Here is a 26,492-nt window from a genome sequence, read left to right on the forward strand (position 1 = left end):
TCCTGTTCAATGTCCCACGTGATGAAGATTAAGTGGAATCACAGTTATCCCTTCTACCACCCTGGTCCTACCCGGCAAGATACAAGCATAAAGATAGCAAATAGACAGCAAACAATTTTTAACTTATTGTTGATGTTTAGGAAGCATCTCCAAACCTCAGGAAACATGATCAACCACACTGGAATCTGCTAATGGAATTAAATTGCATGCTGGCAGCTTTCTTCTCCTGACCTTTAACTGTAAAGCAATAACGAGGTTCTCTCCAAGCCTGCCAGACACAGAGTCTGTTTTACTCGAGTGGTTTGTAAACTTCACGTGCACCAAATCACCTGGAGGCCTTGCTGCAGTGGACACTGGGCCTCACACCTGGGCTGTGGGCCTGGTAGGTCTGGGGCAGGAATGGCTAATTTGCCCACTTAATGTGTTCTCAGGTGTTCTTATGATCGCACCTCGAGAGGAACTGGTTTTTCAGGAGAAAAACTGGAAGGGTAATGCTGACCGACCACTCTGGGTTACAGCAGCCTAGTGAGAGAGGTAGGTTTGGGTGGCTTTTTCGTTGTGATAAGCCTGGGCCCTGGTAGTGGCCAGCAGATACCCCATGCTATCCATTTCATCAACCTGGAGGTTTACTCGCCCTCAGGGATTGTTGCTGTTTTGAGGACCAGAGAAAAGTCAATTACCAGTTTCTCATGCAAAGTTAAGAGCAGGAATCAAACTTGAACTTGTTGTGCAGGAGCTAAGTGTGGAGGGTAATAGTAGGATATGGATTCCAGAGAAGCCAGAAAACCCTGTGAAGGAGAACATCGGACGACTCCTCCACGTTTGTGAGAGATGAGCACCAGAGATTGCTCCAGGCAGGAAAACTTGGCGACAGCGGGCTACAGTCCGGTGAGTAAATTTCTTGGATTGGAGTTTATTCACCTTGTGGTCTTGGGTGAGTTCTGTGATTTCTTGAAGCTTCTGTTTCCTTATCTAAGGTCTGGGAACAGTCTTCTCTCACAAGGCTCTTGGTCAAAGTTTGCTTTAAAGGGCTGAGTGCTGTGCTGGGGAAATTGCGGGTTCTACTTTGTACTTAGCAAGTGGTAGCTATTTGAATTCAACTATGTAAGGAGTTGGGACAGGTGAGTGACATAGGAGAAATGGGAAAAGAATCTGGAGGAGTCATCTCATTTTCTCTTAACTGCCATTATAAATGACCCAAGCAGCTATATGAACATTTGTTCAAGAAAAACAAAAGGAACAATGCTACATCCACGATACTTCCTAAAAAAAATGAGTTTTATAGTTTAATGCTTTTGCTCATGGAAACACATTGAGGGAAACCCCACTATACAATAAAATTCAGCTACTTATTTCCTTTAGGACTTTTGTTCCAACCTAATCAGTAAGGCAAGATGAAAAGAGATACTATTGTTAGGCCAAAATGTAGTCTAGTTGCTCTGCTTCTATCTAGTTATACTCCATGTACTATATACCCTGCCTGAAATTCAGAGTTGGCTGGGTCCTCATGGTTTCTTTCATTCTCCTTTAGAGACAATAATATTGGCAAAGAGAGTACAAGTCAGCAGTATTAGAACATTTGAGGTTTTGTACGGTATTGAGACCTTCTAGAAAAATGTGCAATTTTCTTTTCATGTGGAAGCACTGAACTAACAAAGGCATTTTGTTGTTAGAAATTTAAGTATAAGGGCTCTCGTACAGTGGAAAATCTGAGATATTATGCATGCTGCATGAGACAAAAAGAATTCTTTGAAACTTTCCTTTCAAAATCTTCAAAACCATGGAGTTGAACATGTTTTCACCTCCTTTCACTTTAGCTCACTTTACTTTGGTAAAGAGAGTATCTCATGCTCTGATTTCGTGACAGCAAGAAAATTAATTATAAAAACTGTAATGTGACTCAGTTTTCTGCCTGAGACAGTGAGGTTGTTTTTCACTTGCTGGTGTATTTGACTTTGTTTCCTATATGAAAATGAAGAGAAAAAAAAAAGTGAAACCTTTTAATGATTTTTTGTTTGTTTTACCTTCTCCCTCCCACCAAAGGCCTGGTTAGGAAATTGTGTAAGAAATGGTTGAATCTTGTTTACTTATTCATCTCTACCTTTATTCTTGTGGATCATGGGTATCTGCATTTCTAACTATGAAAATATGAATGAAATACATGACTTGGGAGCAACTCTTGACTTTGAATATTGACTTTACAATTTGGTGGTATTTAGTTTCCTTGTCAGTAAAATGAGTACTATGAGAGCTCACTAGTTTGTTATTTAAGGATAAAATGAGATAATTATGTGAATATATGTAATAATTCCTGGTGAAAAATATGCTTTTTCTGGGTATGCCTATGAGAGCACTTTTTCTTCAATTTTTTTCTCCCCAATGTTTTAGTACAGACCAATATTATAAATTGAGCTGTGAATGGGTTAATATTTCCAATGCTCAAGCATGGAAAACAAAAGCTGTTCTGAAAATTGCATTGTTATTTTTTGTACCACTAAACAATGAAATTATTTTTCAAATAGTAACAATGTAACCCAGCTTACAATTGGCAAAACTGAGCTCATTTTGAACTCACCTTTGAGACCAAATGAGAAATGTCTCTGAATTAAAATTCACAACATGAAGTGTGAGTTTTTGGTAGTGTCAGTGAGGTCTTCAGGACTGTTTCTGGCAACTAGAGTTATTTAGGTAATAAGATGAGAACTCTGTAAAAATTAGGTGGACTGAGGCCTTTGGTCCTTTTCCTTTTGCAACCACCATTAATCATTTAGTTACATTTTAAACAAAGCTCCATTTGCTTGCAATCCTGATGCAAATGATTATAAACTGCATTCCTGGAGTGAAGAGCTTGCTGCTTCGTAAAAAGAAAACATTTTAAAACAACTGCTGAATTTTCTTAATACCCTTTTCAACATTGCTTTTATTGTCTTTAATACCTGGGAATCAGCAAGCATTGAGGTTCACTTGCCTTCCTCATTTGCCCTGCTTGTTACCTCAAGCCTGGCTCTGGCACTGTGGAGCTGTTGCTATCCCTGTCCCAGCAGCTGCAGCGATTTGCATCAGTTGGCACTAGAGCAGCCAGTTCTGCTTCACAGCCTGGCAGCTGCTACTGGTGTTGTCACCTACAGTCAAGCCCTTTCTTTGTTAGAAATCTTACATAAACTCCGCTCCCAGAATCCTTCAACAAAGCATTTAAAACTTAAACACATAGCACGGCATTAATATATTTATAATTCGCATATTAATTACAAGTAAAGGAGAGAAAGGTGAGATCTGGTTTTTCATCACTTTCTAGTGTGGCCTTTGGACAACTGACTGATTTAACATCTCTCATGCCATGAATCCTTAACTCCCAACCTAAGAGAACACTAAGGACCCCACAGATTTTCTGTAAGGAATAGATAAGACATGTGAAGCACCTGGCATGTTCACAGTTGTTGATATTATGAGGTAGATCTATCATTGGTGACTGGTTTTGTCATCTGAGATGGCAGAGATATCCGTTACCAGGAGCTGGGTGGGGTTGGGGATTAGGGGATGGAAAAGAAGGTGGAAGAAGTTTATCACCCGGAAGTTTGAGAGTGGGGATTGGTGCTCTTGTTGGCTTGTTGGAATGCTCTGGATTAATTCAGCACACATAGGTAGAGAGTACTTCATAGGCTCAACATTGTCTAACAGACTGGGAGTGTATTAGTGGACAAAGCAGTTGAGATTTCTACTGACATGGGCTTATGTTCAATAGCTGGACTATGGCTGCTTAAATCTACTTAAACTAGAACTGTTCAAAGGAAATGGTCAAGGAAAAGTCTATCTCTAGGTATCAGAGAAGGGACCATTGACCCCACTGACAGGTAAGTCGCGGTACAATTCCGTCACAGGGAGGTTAGGGGGAGTGATGAGGAACAAGGAAGAGGAGTAAAGAAAGTTGAAGCCTAGAAAGAGTATTGAGGCTCCCAGTGAGATCTCAGTCCAGCTCTTGGGAAGGATTGCAAGACTGAAGGTAAGTGGGCTCCTGTACCTCTCTGCTCATCATTATGTGGAAGCAGCAAGACATGGCCACACAGAAGGAACTTCCTAGAACACAGAAATTGCACTTGGAATCCAGGTAGGATATTCAGGTAATGTGATGTTTCACAAGCATTCAAGGTCATTATGCTGGAATTTCTCTGACTCCTCTAGACCTTGCTGACTTCCATCTTCCTGGAACACCCACACTGCTGTCTTTAAGGTGTACCTTTACATTTTAGCTGTATTGCATCTCACACTGCTCTGTGTTTCATGATATAAGTTGTGATGCTTCCAGACAATTATAAAATTAATCGGGCAATGGTCCATGCTACATTTTTATACCACATAGAACTTGACCCAGGTGAGCATAGAAAAGACTCTGGGTTAACACTGATGGATGATGGACTAGTGGAACTGTCCTGGTGCTGTAGGTAGAAGTGCCCTTAAACCATCTCTGCCACTTGGGTAGTGCATTGGATTCAAAAGAGCGTCTCGAATGACTTCTTCACTCCCACCAGAGCTTCTTTCCAGCATGTGGAAATGCACTGTGTGCATTTACACTAATATTCTAATGATACCTAATGAGAACGTATGAGCATAGCTTATAATCTAGGCTTTCAAAGATGCAAGGAAGAAAATACACATTGGGGAAGGCATGGGGAAGGTGATGGCAGTTTGAATCATTGCCGTTTGATACTCAGTAAACCAAAATCAGCCTATAACTTGTATTTCTGTCCACAATCTATGATTAGGCAGGAGATATTTTTTTAAAAAAAATGTTTGCAGTTTACATTTATTCTCTTAAACCTTCTGAATGCTTTCCATGCAAATTTTCTTGAAAATTTGCATGAGAGTTCAGAAGGTGTTTGAAAAAATTTGAGTTCAAATACAGTGGCTTCTTTGGTGCTCTTGGAAATGGGGTGGGTCAATACAGCTTTGTGCTACATGTTGTGATGTCACATTCTTACTGTAGTTCTAAGTTTGAACTGCTTAAATAGTATTCTTCCATATTCTATGCTGAATGAGCAGCAGAACATTGATAATTTGATTAATGTGACGTTGAGATACCTTAGATGTAAAAATATTCTCATGCTCCTGGGATGAGGAATGAAGTTATGGGTGACATTTGAGTTTCAACATAGCCTTTCTACTGCTATCTTTCTCACCAAAGTGATGGTTGTATACTCATGTCAGGTTTAGCTTGATTTATGGGGGTACATTTTTCTTTTTCACCAAAACTCTTTGGATTCAAAGATGCTGTGATACATGGGTTTTCTTCATTAATTTATGAGTCCTGCATTAGTTCCCTGCCCCCCCCCCGCCCTGCTTAGTTTTGAATCATGTCAACAAATAAATGCCAGGTGGGAGGTCTCAGTCTTGTATTATCGTGTTTGCTTGAATTTACCCATGGCTCTAACTGGGTTTCCTAAGCATCATTTATCTAACTCTATAAATTAAGAATCTTCCTAACATAGGATGGTGGGCACATCCTTTTTTCCTTTTATTATTGAAAGAAGGCATGTCACCACTATAACTTTAAACAATCATTTAATTCTAGGTTGTTTCACTACCCAGAAGGAAATAAAAATTAACTCGAGTTAAATATTTGACTTCAGGGAACTTGTTACTTTTGGTGAACTCTGCTTTCCAATGCCAGTGCTTTTACTAATTGAGTTTGTGCTTTCACTTCTCTAAACCTTGTTGCATTTTAACAATATTAGGGAGATAGTTCTGAGTATTTTGATCTGGAAACCCTCCTATTCCAGTTTAATATCCCATACCACAAGAACACACCCTAATTAAACAATTTTGCAATTGTAGAACACTTAAAAGTTTGCAAATTTTTTCCCGTTGATTCTTAAAATTGCCTCCCCACCACTTAATGTTTGTGTTATATCCATTTTGAAGATAAGGTAAATGAAGATTTGAATTGACACAAGTCATAAGTGAACAGAACATATCTTTATTGAAATGGAAAAATTGGTATTAATCTGCTATTAACAGTAAAGCTACTATTTGTTGCCTAGGTAGAATACGGATGCTAGTGATAAATTGGGATTGCAATGAAATAGAATGATTGCACTGTTATTTTTATTATATTCTGTGGATTTAAATGGCTTACAATCACTATTTTCTCTTGACAGCATCTCTATATAAGATAATTATTTCCATCACCTTTTTAGTAATAAAGTTTGCTCATTGAGAATTGAATTTAAATGTTTCAAAGCTTAAGGGAGGTGTAATATTTTAGAGAGCACACTCTATGGAGACTTCAGATCTAGTTGTAAACTAAATATCCTTGAGAAAATTACTTGAAGTTGCAAATATTTATAAGAAGAAAAACTGTTTAACTTCAGTGAGAAAAAATGTATTTCAAAAAGAAATATTGCATAAGGCCCTTCATAATGCTCCAGTAAAAGTTATTACAGGCCCATATAATAAAATAAATGGGTACAATTTCATGTCTGTTAGGGTTCTCTAGAGAAACAGAACCAATGGGATGTCTATCTGTATATAAGAGATCTTAAAGAATTAACTCATGTAGTGTGGGATCTAGTTTTAAATTTGTAGAGTTGGCTGGCTCGGTGGATAAAGATTCCAGAAGAGTTGATGTTGTAATAATGAGCTGGAAGTCTGAGGTGAGGCAGAAAGCTGGGAACTTGGGCAGTATTTTAATATTGTGTTGGGGAAGACTTGCTGTTTGGGAAATCTGCCTTTACTCTTAAGGCTTTCAGCGGATTGGATGAGGCCCACTCACACTGTGGACAGTACTTTGCCTTAGGTAAAGTCCATTGATTATAAATATTGATTACATCCATGACTGCCTTACTAGCAACATCTAGACTTGTGTTTGACCAAATAACTGGGTGTCATAACCTAGAGATGACACATAAAGCCACCACACTATAGAATGTGCTTGGTGTCAAGGTCACTGCTACACAGAGTGCTATAGTCACCTGAGTTAATATACTGGGAACCCATTTTATAATCAGTTGAGATTGAAAAATCATAAGTGGAGGGCAAATGATAGGTAAAAGCACAGCATCAGCTAGAACTGGGCATGCTGACCAAGAATAGTTGGTAATTAGACAAGAAGGCTAGCAGACAGGATGATCTGGCAGTCAAGGTGGACAAACATACTGTGATTCCTTCGGAAGTGCTTCAGTGTCTAGTGTCTAGTGCAAATCAGACAGCCTTTGGGGATCAGAGGACTCTTCCTACAGAAACATTACTGTAAGGTGAAAGCATATCTCCCAAATGAGTTCCTTCAACTCAGCGATAACAACAGAATAGTGGAATTCATTCTTCCTCAGCAACTGCTGTATCTGCCTTATTCTCAGGAAACTCGGGCAGCTCAGCTGTGCAAGTGACAGATTATCTTTGCTTATTTCAGCCACATGTGAGATAGGACTGTTGTGTGGAGGGAACTGTGGGAGCGTTCCACTTCCCATTTCCTGTGGAGCATTAAGAGAGCCTTGCCAAGAAGATAATTCCAATACTACATTTGTAAATGAGAGCCTAATGAAGAGCCATATGTTAACTGTTATGAGTATTCATCCCAGATGCTTAGAGGGATCAATGCCATCTCTTTGGTGATATATATTTTAGAAATGAAATAAACATGTACTAGCTACCCAAGCCTTATAGAAAAATGTTCTCAGACATTTGTGAGTATTTATAACTGGCTGTTAGCATTGGAGTCACTCTACTCTGAAATGATGTAGTCTGCAGAGGTGTAAACTGGCTCCAGATTATAATATCATTACATTTTTTATTTTTATTTTTTTAACTTTTCTTTAATAAATATAAATTTACAAAGTAAAGCTTTTGGATTGCAGTGGCTTTCTCCCCCAAAAAGTTCCCTCACACCCGCAACCCCCCCATCTCCCACTCCCTCTCCCATCCCATTAACATCAACATTCACTTTCAATTATCTTTATATACAGAAGATCAATTTAGTATATATTAAGTAAAGCTTTCAAAAGTTTGCACCCACACAGAAACACAAAGTGTAAAGTACTGTTTGAATACTAATTATAGCATTAATTCACAATGTACAGCACATTAAGGACAGAGATCCTACATGGGGAGTAAATACACAGTAACTCCTGTTGTTGATTTAACAATTGACATTCTTGTTTATGGCATCGGTAATCACCCTAGGCACTTCTCATGAGATTCAAAGGCTATGGAAGCCTTTTGAGTTTGACGACTCTGATCTTATTCAGACAAGGTCATAGTCAAAGTGGAAGTTCTCTCCTCTCTTCAGATAAAGGTACCTCCTTCTTTGATGGCCCGTTCTTTCTACTGGGATCTCACAGAGATCTTTCATGTAGTTTTGTTTTGTGTTTGTTTGTTTGTTTGTTTGATTTTTTGCCAGAGTGTCTTGATTTCCATACTAAAATACTCTCATGGGCTCTTCAGCCACATCCAAATGCCTTAAAGGCTGATTCTGAGGCCAGAGTGCTGCTTTGGATATCTGCCATTCAGTGAGTCTGCTGTATATCCTGCTTTCCATGTTGGATCGTTCTCGCCTTTTTAATTATATAGTTAGTATTAGTAAACACTAGTCTTGTTTTTGTGATCCCTTTGACTCTTAATCCTATCATTATAATCAATTGTGACCTGAAACTGCTCAATTTGACTAGTGGGATGGCATTGGTACATGCCACCTTGATGGGACTGAATTGGAATCCCCTGGCACATTTCTAACTCCACCATTTGGGGCAAGTCCAATTGAACATGTCCCAAACTGTACATCTCCGCCCTCTTATTCCCACTCTTATATTGAACAGGGATCACTTTTCAGTTAAATTTAAACACCTAAGAATAATTGTGTGTTAATTACAGAGTTAAACCAAGAGTATTAAGTAGAGAAAAAAAATTAAGAGGAGTTTATCAACAGTCAGGGAAAAGGCTGATCAAGTCACTGTTGCTCAAAGTGTCCATTTCACTTCAACAGATTTCCTTTTTGGTGCTAGGTTAGTTGTCACCGATCAGGGAGAACATATGATTTTTGTGCCTTTGGGACTGGCTTAGTTCACTCAGCATGATGTTTTCCAGATTCCTCCATTTTGTTGCAAATGACTGGATTTCATTGTTTTTTACTGCTGTATACTATATTATAGAGCACATATGCCATAATTTCTTTATCCAGTCTACTGGGCATTTGGGTTGATTCCAGGTCTTAGCTATTGTGAATTGAGCTGCAATAAACATTAAGGTGCAGACGGCTTTTTTGTTTGCCAATTTAATTTCCTTTGGGTAAATTCCAAGGAGTGGGATGGCTGGGTTCTATGGTAGGGTTATATTCAGGTTTCTGAGGAATCTACAGATTGACTTCCATAGTGGCTTAACCAGTTTGCATTCCCACCAACAGTGGGTTAGTGTCGCTTTTTCCCCACATCCTCACCAGCAATCTTGTTGTTAGATTTCTGTATGTGAGCCATTCTAACTGGAGTGAGGTGAAACCTCATTGTGGTTTGATTTGCATTTCTCTGATTGCTAGTGATCTTGAACATGTTTTTATGTGTCAGCCATTTGGATTTCCTCTTTTGAAAAATGTCTATTGAGGTCCTTGGCCCATCTCTTAAGTGGGTTGTTTGTTTTGTTGTTGTGGAGTTTCTTGATCTTTTTGTAGATTCTGGTTATTAACCCTTTGTCTGTTGCATAGTTTGCAAATATTTTTTCCAATTCTTTCGGTTGCCTCTTCACTTTCCTGACTGTTTCTTTTGCAGTGCAGAAACTTCTCAATTTGATGCAACCCCAATTGTTAATTTTGGGTTTAACTGCCTGTGCCTCCAGGGTCTTTTCCAAGAAGTCTTTGCCTGTGCAAATATCTTGCAGGGTTTCTCAAATGTTCTCTAATAATTTGATGGTGTCAGGTTGTAGATTTAGGTCTTTATTTCATGTGGAGTGGATTTTTGTGTAACGTGTAAGGTAGGGGTCTTGCTTCATGCTTCTGCACGTGGAAATCCAGTTTTCCCAGCACCATTTCTTGAATAGACTGTCCTTGCTCCAGGAATTGGTTTTAGATCCTTGATCAAATATAAGTTGGCTGTAGCTATTTGGATTGATTTCTGGTGTTTCTGTTCTGTTCCATTGGTCTATCCATCTGGTTCTGTACCAGTACCATGCTGTTTTGATTACTGCCTGGAGTATGTCCTGAAATCTGGTATTGTGATGCCACCGGCTTTGTTTTTGTTGTGCAAGATTGCTTTAGCTATTGGAGGTCTCCTGTGTCTCCATCTGAATTTCAGCATCATGTTTTCCAGATCTGAGAAGAATGTCTTTGGAATTTTGATTGGTATCACATTGAATCTATACATTACTCTGGGGAGAATGGACATTTTGATGATATTGATTTTTCCAATCCATGAGCATGGAAGGTTTTTCATTTTTTTTTTTGGTATCCTCTTATTTTTCTTTAAGATATTGTAATTTTCATCGTAGAGATCTTTAACGTCCTTGGTTAAGTTTATTCCAAGTTATTTGATTGTTTTTGTGGCTACTGTAAATGGGATTATTCTTAGAAGTTCTTTCTGAGCCATGGCATTGCCTGTCTATACAAAGGCTATTGATTTCTGTGCATTCATTTTGTATCCTGGTACTTTTCCAAACTCTTCTATGAGTTCCAATAGTCTCTTAGAAGAGTTTTTGGATCCCCTAAATAAAGAATCGTATTGTCTGCAAAGAGGGATATTTTGACTTCTTCCTTCCCATTTGTATCCCTTTAATTTCTTTTTCATGCCTAATAGCTCTGGCTAAAACTTCCAGAACTATATTGAATGGCAGTGGTGAAAGTGGGCATCCCTGTCTGGTACCAGATCTCAATGGAAATGCTTCCAACTTTTCCCCATTCAATTGAATTCTGGCCATGGGTTTTTCATAAATTGCTTTGATTATATTCAGGAATGTTCCTTCCTGACCCAATTTGCTTAGAGTTTTCATCATGAAAGGGTGTTGTATTTTATCGAATGTTTTCACTGCATCTATTGAGATAATCATATGGTTTTTCTTCTGCAGTCTGTTAATGTGGTGTATCACATTGATTGATTTGCGAACATTGAACCATCCCTGCATACCAGGGATAAATCCCACTTGGTCTGGGTGGATGATCTTTCTGATGTGTTGTTGCATTCTATTGGCCAGTATTTTATTGAGGATTTTTGCATCTATGTTCATCAGGGATATTGGTCTGTAATTTTCTTTCAATGCTGCATCTTTCTCTGGCTTAGGGATTAAGGTGATGCTGGCTTCATAGAAAGAGTTTGGGAGGATTCCCTCTTTTTCAATTGTTCTGAATAGTTTGTGAGAAGAATTGTAGTTAGTTCTTCTTTAAATGTCTGGTAGAATTCAGCAGTGAGTCCATCCAGTCCTGGGCTTTTCTTTGTTGGGAGGGCCTTCATTACTGATTCAATTCTGTCTGTTTTGGGTCTTTTAATTTTTTCTGTGTCTTCATGGTTCCATTTAGGTAGGTTGTATGTGTCCAGGAATCTATCCATTTCTTATAGATTTCCCTGTTTGCTGGCACACATGTCTTTGTAGTAATTTCTGATGATTCTTTTTATTTCTGCAGTGTATGTTGTTATGTTTCTATTTTCATCTCTGATTTTATTGATTTGGGTCTTTTTTTTAGTTAATTGGGCCAATGGTGTGTCAATTTTGTTTTTTCAAAAAACCAGCTCTTCATTTGGCTGATGTTTTGTAATGGTTTTTTTTTTTGGCTTCAATTCTGTTGATTTCTTCTCAGATTTTAATTATTTCTCTTCTCCTACTCACTTTAGGTCTGGTTTGCTGTAGTTTTTCTAGATCCTTTAGATGCACTGAGCTCATTTATTTGGTGCCTTTCCAATTTCCTGATGTAGGCACCTATGGCACCTATTGCTATAAACTTTCCTCTTAACACTGCTTTTGCTGTATCCCAAAAGTTTTAATATGTTGTGTTGTTATCCTCATTTACTTCCAAAAAGTTTTTGATTTCTCTTGATTTCTTCTATGACCCAGTGTTCATTCAGGAGCATGTTGTTCAGTCTCCATGTGTTTGCATATGCTCTAGGGATGCCTAAGTTGCTAATTTCCAGCTTCATTCCACTGTGGTCTGAGAAGCTGCATTGTGTGATTCCAATTCTTTTGAATTTGCTGAGGCTTGCTTTATGGCCTTTTATGTGGTCAGTCCTTGAGTAGGTTCCATGTACTGCTGAGATGAATGTAAATTCTTTAAGTGTAGGAAGAAAAGTACTGTAGATATCTGTTAGATCCATTTGGGCTATACTGTCTATTAAATCTGCTGCTTCCTTGTTGATCTGTCTGGTTGATCTATTTCTGAGAGTAGAGTACTGAAGCCCTCCAATACTACTGTTTTGGAGTCTAAGTCTCCCTTTAAGTCCCTTAACATATCTTTTAAATAAACTGGTGCCCTGTAATTAGGTGCATATACATTTATAATAGTTATGTCTCCATGTTGAATTGAACCCTTAAACATTATATAGTACCCCTCTGTCTCTCAACATTTTTGTGTTAAATTTTATTTTGTCTGTTATTAAGATGACTACGCCAGCTCCTTTTTGGTTTCTGTTGGCATGGAATATCTTTTTCCAACCTTTCACTTTCAGTCTGTATGCATCTTTGTTGGGAAGATGTGTTTCTTTTAAGCAGCAAATAGATGGGTTTTGTTCCTTGACCCAATCAGCCATTCTGTGTCTTTTAACTGGAGAGTTCAGGCCATTAACATTCAATGTGACTATTGATAAGTAGTAACTTTGCCCTGCCAATTTCCCAAAGATATTTCTAATATATGCTTTGAATGTCCTGTGATCTTTTACTGGGAGGTTTTCTTCCTTTACCTTCTTTCATGTTGATGGCCATGTTTCTGTGTTTCTGTGTATAACACATCTTTAAGCATCTTTTGCAGGGCCGGATGAGTGGTGACAAATTCTTTCAATTTCTGTTTGCTATGAAAGTTCTTTATTTCACCTTCATTCACAAATGAGAGCTTGGCAGGATATAAAATTCTGGGCTGGCAGTTTTTCTCCTATAGTACCTGGGTTATATCTCGCCATTCCCTCCTAGCCTGTAGGGTGTCTGATGAGAAGTCTGCTGTGAGTCTAATTGGCGATCCTCTGAGAGTAATCTGACACTTCTCTCTTGCACATTTTAGAATCTTATCTTTATGTTTCACTGTAGTGAGTTTTATTACAATGTGGCATGGTGAGGATCTCTTTTGGTCCTGTTTATTGGAGGTTCTATGAGCTTCCTGTACTTAGATGCCTCTTTCCTTCTCCAAACCCCGGGAAGTTTTCTGCTAGTATCTCACTAAAAAGGTCTTCTAATCCTTTCTATCTCTCCATGCTTTCAGGAACTCCTAGAACCCGAATGTTGGTTTTTTTAATAGTATCCTATAGATTTCCAACAATATTTTTTAGATTTCTAATTTCCTCTTCTTGTCTTTGATTTGACTGTATACTTTCCTGTGCTCTGTCTTCTAAGTCTGATATTCTCTCTTCTATCTCACTGATTCTGTTTTTAAGGCTTTCAAATGCATTTGTCATTTTATCTATTGAATTCTTCATTTCATTTTAATTTCTCTTCAATATCATGTTCTACCAGATTCCTCATTTCATTTTGATTCCTCCTTAATACTTCATTTTCATGAGAGAGATTTTCTACCCTATCCAGTAAGGATTTCTATAGTTCATAAATTTGTTTTTGATAACTTCTAATTGTTCTTATCATAAATTCTGTGAAATCCTCACCTTGCATGTTTTCTATCTCATCATCTTCATAATCTTGTATTGGAGTGTCATGTTCATTTGGGGGAGTCTTATGTCTTCCTTGTTCTTGTTTCCTCGGTTTCTGAGTTTGTTGCTTGGCATTGTGGAGATATTATTTGCTTTCTTCTTCTTTTTTTTTTTTTCCTCGCTATGGTGGCTTTTCTCATTATTCTGACTGTAGATTAAGTGGACTGTCTGCTTTTGGTGAATCTTTAGAGGCATCTGGTGGGTGTGGCCAGAGCTCTGTTCAGTTCTTCAGAGTTAAGGGTGTGCCAAAGGTGACACACCCAGGTTTGGCATGGTAAATCAATCTCTCTCTCTCTCTCTCTCTCTCTCTCTCTCTTTATTCAGAAGGGAAGTAATTCTGCACAACTGAGCTATTCTCCTTGAAGGCAATCAGTGGCTGAGTGCTAGCCCCTGTGGGTATAATATTCATCTGCTCTGTCCCAAGGACCACACAAAGGATCTGTTCTGTCCTCAGTGTAAGCTCAGATTCCCCTGCAATCTCCCACTGGGTTGCTAAGGTTACCAAGTTTGTGGCATTTCCCAATGAGAGAGTACATCTCAGGCACTCCATAAGTTCTCCCATACACACTCCATTTTTTTTTCATAGTCCCAGTTCATAAACTCCACACATTCACTAGGTCTTAACCTCCTGTTATTTCTCCCCACCAGAGTCAGGTTTTTCTGCTTGGCTGAGGGCAGGCACAGCCCTGAGTGGCATAGCTTTTACGTATGTCCAAAATGGCACCTGCTCTTTGTCTTTCTCACCTTTGTAAGGTGAGTGGAGAGAGAGAATCGTTCTGTACCGGTCCCTTTTATTTTTTTTTTCTCCTCTATAGTTTGCCTGGTGAACTTTCCCCCACAGGGCTTCAAGCCTCGTTCCCTCTAGGCTCTTCCTGCCACTTTTCTGCCAGTGTCTCGGGCTACTGCAGTTTCGCCTCACCTCCCTTTCCAGCACTGGTGCATAGACTCGGCAGCTGGGGTCCTGAACCATGGGTGCCCATGTCCTCCACATAGGTCCACCGTGTCCCATTAGTTCCAGAAGAGTTTCCTCTGCAGTTTTTTTCCCTAACTCTTCCCTTGAAACTACAGTATCTCCACTTTTATTAAACTATCTTTTCCTGGATTATCAGCGTGCTCCCTCCTTATTCCCCCTTCTTGGAGGACTCCTCATTACATTTTTTACAGTAAGTTTTCCATAGACCAGTTACTCTAGGAAACTAGATGTATGTATATACATTTAAAAACTTTTTGAAATATAAACCTCTATCCCTAGGTTGAGAAACAGTGTTTAGACACTGGCATGCTGACATGATGCTGTCCATGTGGGTTATCAATACGCAAAAACCTTTAAGGAAATTATGCTGCTGAGAATTTGTGGGAGAAGTTTTGATTGAAGCCCCTCATCTTCAAATCCATCCAATTGTGTTGAAGGGCAGACAGATGGGCCCCTGGAGAGTTGTATGGACTGGCTTTGAGTACAAAACTTAAAGTTTCATACTGAGAGACATTCTGGATGACATTGGTAAGAGTGTGCAACAGGAAGAGATCACACTGCCAGACAGGAAGCCAGAGAGCAATTCAGAGGATAGGCTCACTGTGGTGTGAGGTTAATTGACCAAAGTCCCAGGGAAAATACCCTAATGCCTTTAGAAGGCAGCATCCACAATACCTAAGAATCTTCCAACAAATCTGAACACAAGCAGACAAAATCTAGAAACCTTTATAACATTCCTACAGATACATATGTGGAGAAGTGGGCATAAAATAGGTGAGAGGAACTGATCGTCTGCTGATAATCGTCTTGCCCTTCTTTGGAAACCTCTGAGTTCTATCAGCAAAGAGGTATGAAATACCAACAGCATGCTACTGATATTAGTTGGTGCTCATTTCTCTGTTCAAAACTCAAGTAGGAGGGAGGAAAATTGTCAAAAGAAAATAATTATATATGTGTATATATACATAATTACATATATAACATATATATTATATACATGGGATAAATATTTACATGTCTATATATAGATAATAAAATCTTCCTTCTTTCACTTGAAAAAAATTCAAAATAGGATAAAGATTTTAGAGGTTCAATATTAAACTGCTCAATGTTTATTTCATTCTATTTTATCTGTGGTATGTAAATCCCAAGTGGGATTCTTTCCACTGCTTCTTGCTTCCACATTCTATGTATCAAAGCTGGAAGCTAGCCCAATGCCAAATTATCTACCTTGCATTTCAATTTATTTTATTGTAGTGAAGTTAAAACAGTAATAGGTAACATTTATTTTACTTTTGTTGTAGCCCTTATATAAACTCTGACATAGCTATTATCATTTTTTTCTGTATGCTTAGGAAATTAATAGTTAAAATTAGATTGAATGTTGTGTTGTAATACCTGAAGCTCTTAGTTTTTGCTGCATAGCTACCATTAAGGTTGTAGATGCACAGGAAGAGGATAAATAGTTGCATTAGTGGATGAATTCCTGTATCCAACTCTAATTTTTTTTTTTTTACAGGCAGAGTGGACAGTGAGAGAGACAGAGAGAAAGGTCTTCCTTTTGCTGTTGGTTCACCCTCCAATGGCCGCCGCGCTGCGGCTGGCGCACCGCACTGATCCGAAGCCAGGATTCAGGTGCTTCTCCTGGTGTCCCATTCGGATGCAGGGCCCAAGCACTTGGGCCATCCTCCACTGCACTCCCTGGCCACAGCAGAGAGCTGTCCTGGAAGAGGGGCAACCAGGACAGAATCCGGTGCCCTGACCAGGACTAGAACCTGGTGTGCCATCGCCGCAGGCGGAAGATTAGCCTAGTGAGCCATGGCGCCGGCCCAACTCTAAATTCTTAACCAATACAATGTACTTGGAACAATTTTTAGTTGGTTGTTGTGATGTTCCTTAAATGATGCTACATTTCATTATTACAATTAAGTGCTCTTCAGTGTGTAACCCAAAGTTGGAGATTAAAATGTAGCAAATTCTAGGGTCTGGTTTATTTTCACCTGTCTATTTCAACCATGCCCAAATGTTCCATGGGGAATTTGAAACTTGGTTTGACAGGACCTATTACCAACCTCTGAACTTGAGTGTGTAGCACTGGTTACTTGCTTTAAATCCTAGAATATTTCTATGCTGACAAAGTCTCTCAAGTAACCTTAGAACTGCTCCCATTCTCCAGATATTTAGAATGAGAACCTTCCAAGGTGTGTAATAAAGTTGGGAAAGATTTGGGTGAGGAGTTTGCTTCTGGGTCTGCGAGCAACGTAACCTTGAACTTCTGGAAGTCAACCAGTAAGTCAAACACAGGGGAGGTCCTGACAGCAAATCAACCCTGGTCACGGTGAGTCCAGTTTCCTTTCCCAACCTCACAAGGCAGTTCTGAGCTTTAGACTGGCATCCATGTACTAACCAGGAAACACGGTTTCAGAGATGTCTGCTTCACCTAGAAACCCCCTTTTCGTCATCCTAGGTCATCTTCATCCTGTTACTTCTCCCCTGGCATGGGAAGAAGCAACTCTGCCCTTGACAAATACCCAGCTCCATAGACATGGGGCATCTGACCCCTCAGACATCATCACCCACTATTCCAAGCCCCAGAGTTTATTGGCTTCTAGGCAAATGTGAAAGCAGGGCTGTGGTCGTTTCTGTCTAACCATTAGGAATAGTCACTAGACACAATCCCTCTGGGGCATTTCCGTGGACTGAATGTGTTCCCCCAAACTTCATGAGTTGGAAACAATCCCCTGTGTCACAGAGGTAGAATACAGGGCCTAAGGGGAGTCATTTAACTCAGGAGGCTCTGCCCCCAAAACACCACCTGGGAAAAGGGCCCAGGAGTGGAGCGGTTCCTTCTGCCTTCTGCCATGTGGGGATGCAGCTAAAAGCCTTCACCAGTTGCTGGTGCCTTGACCTTGGGTTTCCCAGCTGTCAGGCCTGTGAGAACTAAATTTCTATTCTTTACAGATCACCCATCCATGCCTCTCTCTGATAGCATGAGTGACAGGTGAAAACAACCCTGAAGCCATGAGCTTATGAAACATCCCCATTTTCCTCCATTTGAGTCCTTTCCCTCCTGAGGAAAGCAAGGGGTGAGTACTATCTATTTCTGAACAATCATTTCCTATTTCTTAGGAATTCCCCCTCCTTTTTTGAGATTTCTCCAAAAATATTTTTAATAGTTGTTCTCAAACCCTTAAAATCTTAGTCATACTGTTTATTCTCAAATATGCTTTTTCTATGCTAGTTGGAAATTGAACTGACTTGGCACCATGCTGACTTTTCAATTGACTTACTGTGCCCAGTTTAATTATAGCAATTTTTGAATAGGGTCCAATCGTACTGGCTTTAGGAATGACCCTTCCATTCAGTACTTGCTATGTAAACAATGGAAAATGATTCTATTCTTAGTCTACAATTTGGGAAATCCATGAGTATGGTGTGGACTACTTTTATTTGTTTAAAGATTATTAAGCCACTAAAGTGAGAGGCAGTTTGTAACGGCAAATGACAAACTATTATCTTAAAGCAAACCACTTAAATAAGAGTCTACAATAAATCATTAAAAGAGCCCTAAACATTTAAGCAAACAACTGAACAATATGACCATGAAAACTTTTTTTAAAAAAAAGTTTTATTTTTTTGAAAGGGAGAGTTACAGAGAAAGAGAAATCTCTTTCAAATGTCCACAGTGGCCAGGGCTGGACCAGGCTGAAGACAGGAGCCAAGAGCTGCAACTAGGTCTTCCACGTGAGTGCAGGGGCCCAAACACTTGGGTCATCTTCTGTTCCTTTTCCAGATGCGTTAACAGGGAGCTGGATCAGCAGTGGAGCAACCATGACTCAAACCAGCCTCCATTTAGGATTCAGGCGTTATAGACAGCAGCTTAACCTGCGCCACAATGTCAGCCCCAGCAGGAAAACTTTTGATTAACTGGAATGGCCATTATTCAATGATTTTAACAAGACTGATTAAGTACCTAAGTGCTCCATAAGGCATACGTAGGGAATCACGGGAGAAAAATGGGTGCTCCTAAGGAGTGTATCAAGTAGAGACATATGAGTCTTTCATTAATGCCTGTAGCACAAGGTATGACTGCCTTACCTATGGGACAAGCTTTGCTTTGTGAGCACAGGGTAGAGAGGGGTCACTTCTGGTTAGGGAAATACAAAGCTACAATCAGTGACGACATTTGTCTTCAATAGGACATAATGCATGGAGGACTATTGTGAAACGAAAGAAAACATATTGCAGTTCTGTTTTGCAAAATGGAGTGTCTCAAGTCTAGAGCTGGTGAGAGCAATATGTAACAGAAATGGAGGGACAGTGTTGGATGTTGGTTGTATTAGACAGTAAAGGACATTATTTATTCATTCAATAAATACTAATTGAGCAGTTCTTGCAGACCATGTTTGAGAATACAGCAGCAAAAGTAATTAGACATATTTCTATCCCCAGGGAACTGATAGACAAGAAGACAGAAAAAAATATATACAGCAAACAAGGATACGGCTATATGAATAAATGCAAGGATAACAGAAAAGGAATCCTTTGAAAGTGCTATTTTCACCTTGATCTGAAGGATGTGTGACAAAGGAGAGATGGAGAAGGCACAGGGCAAGGCATCCCAGGCTAAGATGAGTATCTGGAAAAGGACTCAGAGCCTAAGAATAATTTGAGATCAAAAATAACATTTAAGATTATACAGATTCAATATTAAAGTAAATGAAACTACCATTAAAACAAACTCATTGGTATAAAGTGAACAAATTTCAAGGGTTTCATATTTCCAAATTCAGAAGCATAGTGATACTTCACACCCTACTATTCACCTTATATGAATAAAAAATTGTTAAAAAACAAATAACAGAAAGCTGCAGAACCAAGTTGATAGTTATAATGGAGATTTTTATGACCATAAAGTACAAAATAGTTTAAAAAAAAAAAGAAATGAACTCATTTAAATCAACATTCTTCACTGAGGAACTTATAAAGAATGGCATTGACATTTCAATATCAGTATATACATTTTATTTTTGTTAATGGTTTTTCCTCCTGGTCCTAGCTATTTGTTTAACAATGTATCTATTTTCAAAGTTTCTGTCAAGTGAATGTGTGGCAACTTGAAACCCAGAAAAAAGAGTGATCTGCCTTATTTGTAAAAAGGTTATAATAGGTCACAGGGCCAACGTTTTGGCATAGCTGGTAAAGCCACCTATGACTCCAGAATCCCATACAGGCACGGATTTGAGTCCTGGCTGCTCCACTCCAATCCTGCTTCCTGCTAATCTGCCTGGGATAGCAGAAGATGGCCCAAGTCCTTGGGGCCCTGCCACCCGTGTGGGAGACTCGAAGAAGCTTTGGACCAGCCCAGGACCCTTTTGCAGAGTTAACCAGAGGATGAAAGATTCTCTCTCTCTCTCTCTCTCTCTCTCTCTCTCTCTCTCTCTCTCTCATTCTGCCTTTCAAATAAATAATATTTTTTTAAAAAAATAGTAGGTCATAAAAGAATCTGGGTTAGTTGTAGAATTTTCTCAGAAAAAAAAAATAAATATGCTGGAAAAGTTGAAATTAGTAAAATCTCCTACTCTGATATAAATTGTGATTTAAATGAGTTATAAATCTGTACCAAAATGTATTTCTCTGAAATAAGAGAAAGGCATATATGATATTGCTATATCATTCAAAGTTCATCCTCAGAATATTTATTGAACACACCTGCTTTTGAACACTGCACTGAACTCTGGAGATACAGTGGTTAAGAATTTAGAAGCAATCTTTTTTTCTAATGGAACTTATATGATCATGGAGGAAACTGATAGTGACCAAACACTTGTAAAAACAAATATAAAATTGTGATTGCGAGAGAGACCATCAAGAAGAGGCACCATAGAACTAATGGAGCATGTAAGGCATTTGATGTTGTCAGAGAGATCAGGAAAGCTTTTCTTCAGGAAGGAATAACTGATTTGAGTGTAAAGTATGAGGATGATATGACTGGGCATAAAGGGGAGGAAGTAGCCTTTACAACACAGTGTTCAGGAGCTGTAAAGGCTCAATGGCAGGATCTAGCATGACAAAGCAGAAGAACAAAAGAAAACCAGGAATAAGCCAGAGGAGACATGGATAGACTATACAGAAAGTACGTAGTCAACACAAGAAGCTGTGGTCACTTGGGCTAGAGTATTGGTCAAGTCAAGATGGAGAGAAGCAGGGAGAAAACAGATAGCTCTTTCCAATCACATCTCAACTTTTGAGTGTGATCCATGTCCCCAGATCATGAACTTGATCAGTCTTCCTGTGCTTCCTCCGTATCCTATATTGCCCTTGTCTAATGGTGGAGAAGCCCATGTCACTATAACCAAATCTAGAACAGCTGGGGTGTGGTGAAGAGAATGGAGATACACATTACCCTTGTCTAATGGTGGAGAAGCCCATGTCACTATAACCAAATCTAGAACAGCTGGGGTGTGGTGAAGAGAATGGAGATACATGGAGTTAGAGTGGAAGTTGGGGCTGACTGTGAAAAACTGAGTTATTTTAGTGCCTTTTGATGTTATTTTGAGGGAAATAGGGAGTCAACAGAAGTTGTTAAACTGGGAAGGCATAGTCACGTTTTATCTTTTAATATATAAAAGTTTTACTTTACTGTTGAACAGTGAGAAGTACTAGTAGCTTTTCACCATGGAAGTCATTTGTTTTCAGGAAAACTACTCTGGCAACAGAAAGCCTGATGGTTTGGAGTTGGAAATAGGGAGGAATCTGGAAACCAGAGATTGAAGTGAAGTGCTCCGTGGATAGTTTAAGAGTGAGGTGACAAGCGATTGAAATTTGGTAGCGATAATGAAAAATAAGGAATGAATATTCAGGGTTAGTTTTCCTTTAGAAGCTTACACAGTTGTTTGGCAGGGTCTTAGAATCAGCTTGCTGAAATGTGATTCTTAAAACTAATGAAGTTTAAGATAATGCATGTAAGTACATGCACTGTGTACTTATACTATATGTTTACGTGCTATGTACTTATAACTACATCAAGTTATCACTGCAAGTCTAATTCTAATGGTATGGAATAAATTCGGCATGTTCACTGTTGTTATCATTGATGTTTTTGCACAGAGAGGTGGGCTGAGATGAGTTAGGATGGAAGATGGAGTTTTGTGGATTCTGCATACCTTCTACTTGTCAGAAAAAATGTGAGTCCAGAATTCAGGAGCAAAAAGACTTAATGAAGTGACTTCATGGGTAAAGACACTTTAATGAAGGAAGACCTGGGATAAGCAGCAAGTGCTTTAGTCTTCAAAAGAACTCACTTCTTTTCATCACAACCAGTGCTCAGAAAACTTCCATCTGGCTCTGAGCTGCACCACTGCACCTGTCCCACTATCCCAGCCAAAGGTTGCCCTTCACATCTGATTAAATGAGAAGTACTTTCAAGTGTCAGTGTTAAGCATGAAGGCTTCCCTGGGCTCTCGAGAGCAGCAGAGACTCCGGGGCTCTTCACAAGGCTCCTCTCTAGCCCTTGCCTGTGCTGTAGGCAAGGGCCAGGAGGAGTCATAGCCCCAGCTTTCCAGCTGGGATTCACCCTCTTTCCCATCGCCAGGGGTCCCCTGCGAGTAACTTTACTGGTATCCCGAGAGCAGAGCAACTAGCTTTTGACAAAGGGTTCCTGAGCAGAAATCCAGTGCTGGGCAGAACATCCCCATAGGCCTTCTGTGGGCTACTGGTCCTATTTCCTATCCACTGCTGCACAGCAAACAAGAATTTGCCTAAGAAGATTACCTTGGCAGGCTTTCTCGTTGTTAGATATTTTTTAAATCTGTTTTAAAAGAAATATAAAATTATGCTTGTATAGGGAAAACTACTTCACAGGCTCAGTAATTGCTATCCATTTACAATGCTGTAATGCCACAGGAACTCACCATCAAAATGATGGGGAATGAATCTCCAGGGGAGAGTCCAGTGAACTTCGTTTGTACTCCTTCTGCCTGAATAGTCCAACAAAGATCATGATGGTAACATTTTAGGTGTAAATTTGGATGCTCCCTTTCAAAGATGGAAAAGAAATTTCAAATGCCTTGAATGGAGACAAATCTTTGTCACAGATTACAATTGCAGAGAAAAATGTGGTTTCCCATAGTCAAGAAAAAAATAAACAAATCCTGAGTTTGAACCCATTCTATTGCAGTAATATTCTAAAATACATTTAGTTAACATAACATACAAAATACATAGTCTTTTCATGACTAAATAGACTATATAAAATATGCTTTCAGAGATATGTAATTAAAATTGAGTTATATATATGAATTGCTACTTCTCCAGGCTCAATCGTATTTTATTCTTGTAGTGGGCACTATTCCAAGAAGATAGAATTTACTCAGAATTTCTCAGGGCTGGACCTTATCTTAATGTTTTCCCTATTAAAAGTGCTTTTTTTATTTTTATTTTTTTATTTTTTGACAGGCAGAGTGGACAGTGAGAGAGAGAGAGACAGAGAGAAAGGTCTTCCTTTGCTGTTGATTCACCCTCCAGTGGCTGCCGCGGCCAGCGTGCTGCGGCCGGCATACCGCGCTAATCTGATGGCAGGAGCCAGGTACTTATCCTGGTCTCCCATGGGGTGCAGGGCCCAAGCACTTGGGCCATTCTCCACTGCACTCCCTGGCCACAGCAGAGAGCTGGCCTGGAAGAGGGGCAACCGGGACAGAATCCAGCACTCCGACTGGGACTAGAACCTGGTGTGCCGGCGCCACAAGGCAGAGGATTAGCCTAGTGAGCCGCGGCGCCGGCCTAAAAGTGCTTTTAAATGGTTCTCTGATGATGTTCCCCACATAGAAAGAACCTGTTTCTAAATGTATACCTATGCAAAATAGATTCATATTTAAATGTATATATATAATTGCACATGATTTAAATTTAACTTTTAACATGTATCAGTGTCAAAATAGTTGATAGACAACTCCATTAGATGAGTGATAGAAATATTATAGTTTGTGTGAGAAACAAATCTAAAAATAACTTCTTATTTGTGATAAAATGATTAAATGCTCATCCACAATAGATCTCCTTAATAAGACTGAAATAAATCAGCTTTGCTTTCTCAATGCAGGGAATTGCTCTTACTTTCCTTATGCAACAATTCCAATTAGAAGAACCTCCCTCAGATACCAGTTGTTCAACAGCCTCCCTCTCATTGCAATCACTTTGATTAAAGGGCTATGGCATCTTCTAGCTTTTATGATCGTAATTTAAAGGAAAACTATATCAAACCTCTTCTAAAACATCGAACATTTTGTATTTATATTCTTGACAAAGATGATATTGGAAGGAAGATTTTATGTTCTTTTATAAAATGTTACTAAAAATAGAACTGAAGACAAAACTTGAACTTTTTTTTTCCTTCCAAAGGGAGGGTAGAAATTATATTTCAGCTTCTTTCTTTGTCAGGTAATGATTAAAAACTTGACAAGAATAATGAGTTTTTGTTAGGTTTTGTGTTAATTTTAATAGGATGATCAAATAAGAATTGTTATTTCCAGCATTCAGAGAAAAATAAAGCTGCTTCATGGCAATAGTATTGCTATAATTCATAGCTCGGGCTTCAGATAGCATTAATTCAAGGTTGTATATGATGCAAACTGCCCAGAAAATAGCAAGCACTGAGAAAAATCCATTCTCGGTCACGAACCGTTGGTTCGTCTGTCCTTTCAAACATTCATGCATTCAGAAGGCTACTCTCCGTTTATCTAAATACAGTAAGAGGCACGAGAAAATTACAGTGGCGATCAGGATGTAGTTTCTCTCCACAACAGCTATGGGACAAGGCTGATGTATTAGTCCACTTGCTGTTACTTTAAGGAAATAGCTGAGAAAGGTAAACTTTACAAAGTGAAGAAGTTTGGGGCCTGCGCTATGGCACAGCGGGTTAAAGCCCTGGCCTGAAGTGCCAGTTCTAGTCCCGGATGCTCCTCTTCCGATGCTATGGCCTGGAAAAGCAGTAAAAGATGCCTCAAGTCCTTGGTCCCTTGCGCCCACATGGGAGACCCAGAAGAAGCTCCTGGCTCGTAGCTTCAGATCAGCGCAGCTCCAGCCATTGTGGCCATCTAGAGAGTGAACCAGAGGATGGAAGACCTCTCTGTCTCTACATCTCTCTGTAACTCTGTTTTTCAAATAAATAAAATCTTTAAAAAACAACAGCCGTCGCTGCGGCTCAATAGGCTAATCCTTCACCTGCGGCGCCTGCTGGGTTCTAGCCCTGGTCGGGGCGCCGGATTCTGTCCCGGTCACCCCTCTTCCTGTCCAGCTCTCTGCAGCACACTGGCCGCAGCGGCCATTGGAGGGTGAACCAACGGAAAAAAGGAAGACCTTTCTCTCTGTCTCTCTCTCTCACTGTCCACTCTGCCTGTGAAAACAACAACAACAACAACAAAGTGAAGAAGTTTATTTAGCCCATAGTTCTGGGAGTTCACAGCATGGCAACAACATCGGCTCAGCTCTAGTGAGGATCTCCTGGTGGATGGTGTCACGATGGCTGCAACATGCGTGGCAAGAACTCACATCTCAAAAGCCCAGAGGTGCAGTGCCCAACAATCCCTTTCAAGGGTATGGCCCCAGTTGATCTAAGGATGTCCCACTAGACCCCACCTGTTAAAGGTCCCTCCTCCCAAAATCAACACATGGAGGACCAACATTCCAACACATGAGACTCTGGACAAACTCAAACCACCTCCAAATCAAAAAAGCAGATTTAGGAAGAAAATAGCAATGCATTGTGAAAAGTGCCTCCATGGAGGTGTGAACAAATGTTGATGTAGGACACAATCATTTACTCAGTGGGAATGTCAGACTTGCAGGGACAATGATTTTAGCTCTTACAGAATTCCTTAGTGTGTGTTATTCTCTCAAAAGCAAACAAAGATATCATCTGCCTTCCCAGAATTTTTATTATTGTGTAGAATTTATGTCTCAACAATATTAGATCTCCCAGTTTTTAAAAGAAGCTTGACACCCAGATTTTATAATATTGGCTGCCAATCAATATTTTTAAAACCTCCATTTCATTTTGATTTATTTTTTAGGTTTTATTTATTTACTCATTTTACCTGAATTGCTGAGCAACAGAGAGATATTCCATCCACTGGTTCACTTCCCAAAAGCCCACAATAGCAAAGGCTGGGCCATTACAGAGCCAGGAGCCTAGAACTCCATCCAGGTCTCCCATGTGAGTGGCCGGTACACAAGAACTTGAGTCATCACCTACTGCATCTCAGATTGCATGTTTGTAGGAAGCTGGAATTGGAAGCAGAGTAGCCAGGACACCCCCATCAGATACTCCCAATTGGAATGCAGGCATCTCAGGTGATGTCTTAATTGTTATACCAAAAGCCCACAACCAAAATCTCATTTCGTAGTTCAGGCAACAACAACAAAGCACCATAACCTGGGTGGTAGGCTTAAGTGATAGGAATTAATTTTTCACAGTTCTGGAAGCTGGAAGATCAGGCTGTGGTGTCAATATGGGCAAGTTCTGGAGAGGGCTGTCTTCTGGTTGCAGATTGCCAGCTTCTTGCTGCATTCTAAAGTGGTGCAAAGAAGATAAGAGAATTCTCTGCTGTGCTGTCCCTTTCACAACGGCATCAGTCCCTTTCATGAGAGTTCCATAATCAGACCTAAACTATCTTTTAAATGCTCCATCTCCTAATCCTGGGAGTAGTACTTCC

At 39.6% G+C, this 26,492-nt stretch overlaps 1 long non-coding RNA gene across 10 annotated transcripts; it reads left to right on the top strand.

Annotated features, from left to right (window-relative positions):
* The first annotated feature begins 258 nt into the window (after positions 1-258).
* Positions 259-23,137, top strand: LOC149122417 (uncharacterized). 10 transcript variants are annotated; one of them, XR_016220199.1, is made up of 6 exons: positions 259-888; positions 15,061-15,309; positions 16,301-16,416; positions 16,958-17,119; positions 17,743-17,867; positions 21,892-23,133. It is a non-coding gene; the product is annotated as an uncharacterized LOC149122417 (long non-coding RNA). The 10 variants fall into 10 exon arrangements; XR_016220198.1 differs by lacking the exons at positions 15,061-15,309; positions 21,892-23,133 and adding exons at positions 18,425-18,525; positions 19,234-19,427 and having other exon boundaries at positions 392-888; positions 16,958-17,070; XR_016220195.1 differs by lacking the exons at positions 15,061-15,309; positions 21,892-23,133 and adding exons at positions 18,425-18,525; positions 19,234-19,424 and having other exon boundaries at positions 392-888.
* The last annotated feature ends 3,355 nt before the right edge of the window (positions 23,138-26,492 follow it).

This window comes from Oryctolagus cuniculus, chromosome 14 (assembly GCF_051225735.1).
Source record: "Oryctolagus cuniculus isolate XC-2025 breed Fujian yellow rabbit chromosome 14, ASM5122573v1, whole genome shotgun sequence".
NCBI lineage: Eukaryota > Metazoa > Chordata > Mammalia > Lagomorpha > Leporidae > Oryctolagus > Oryctolagus cuniculus.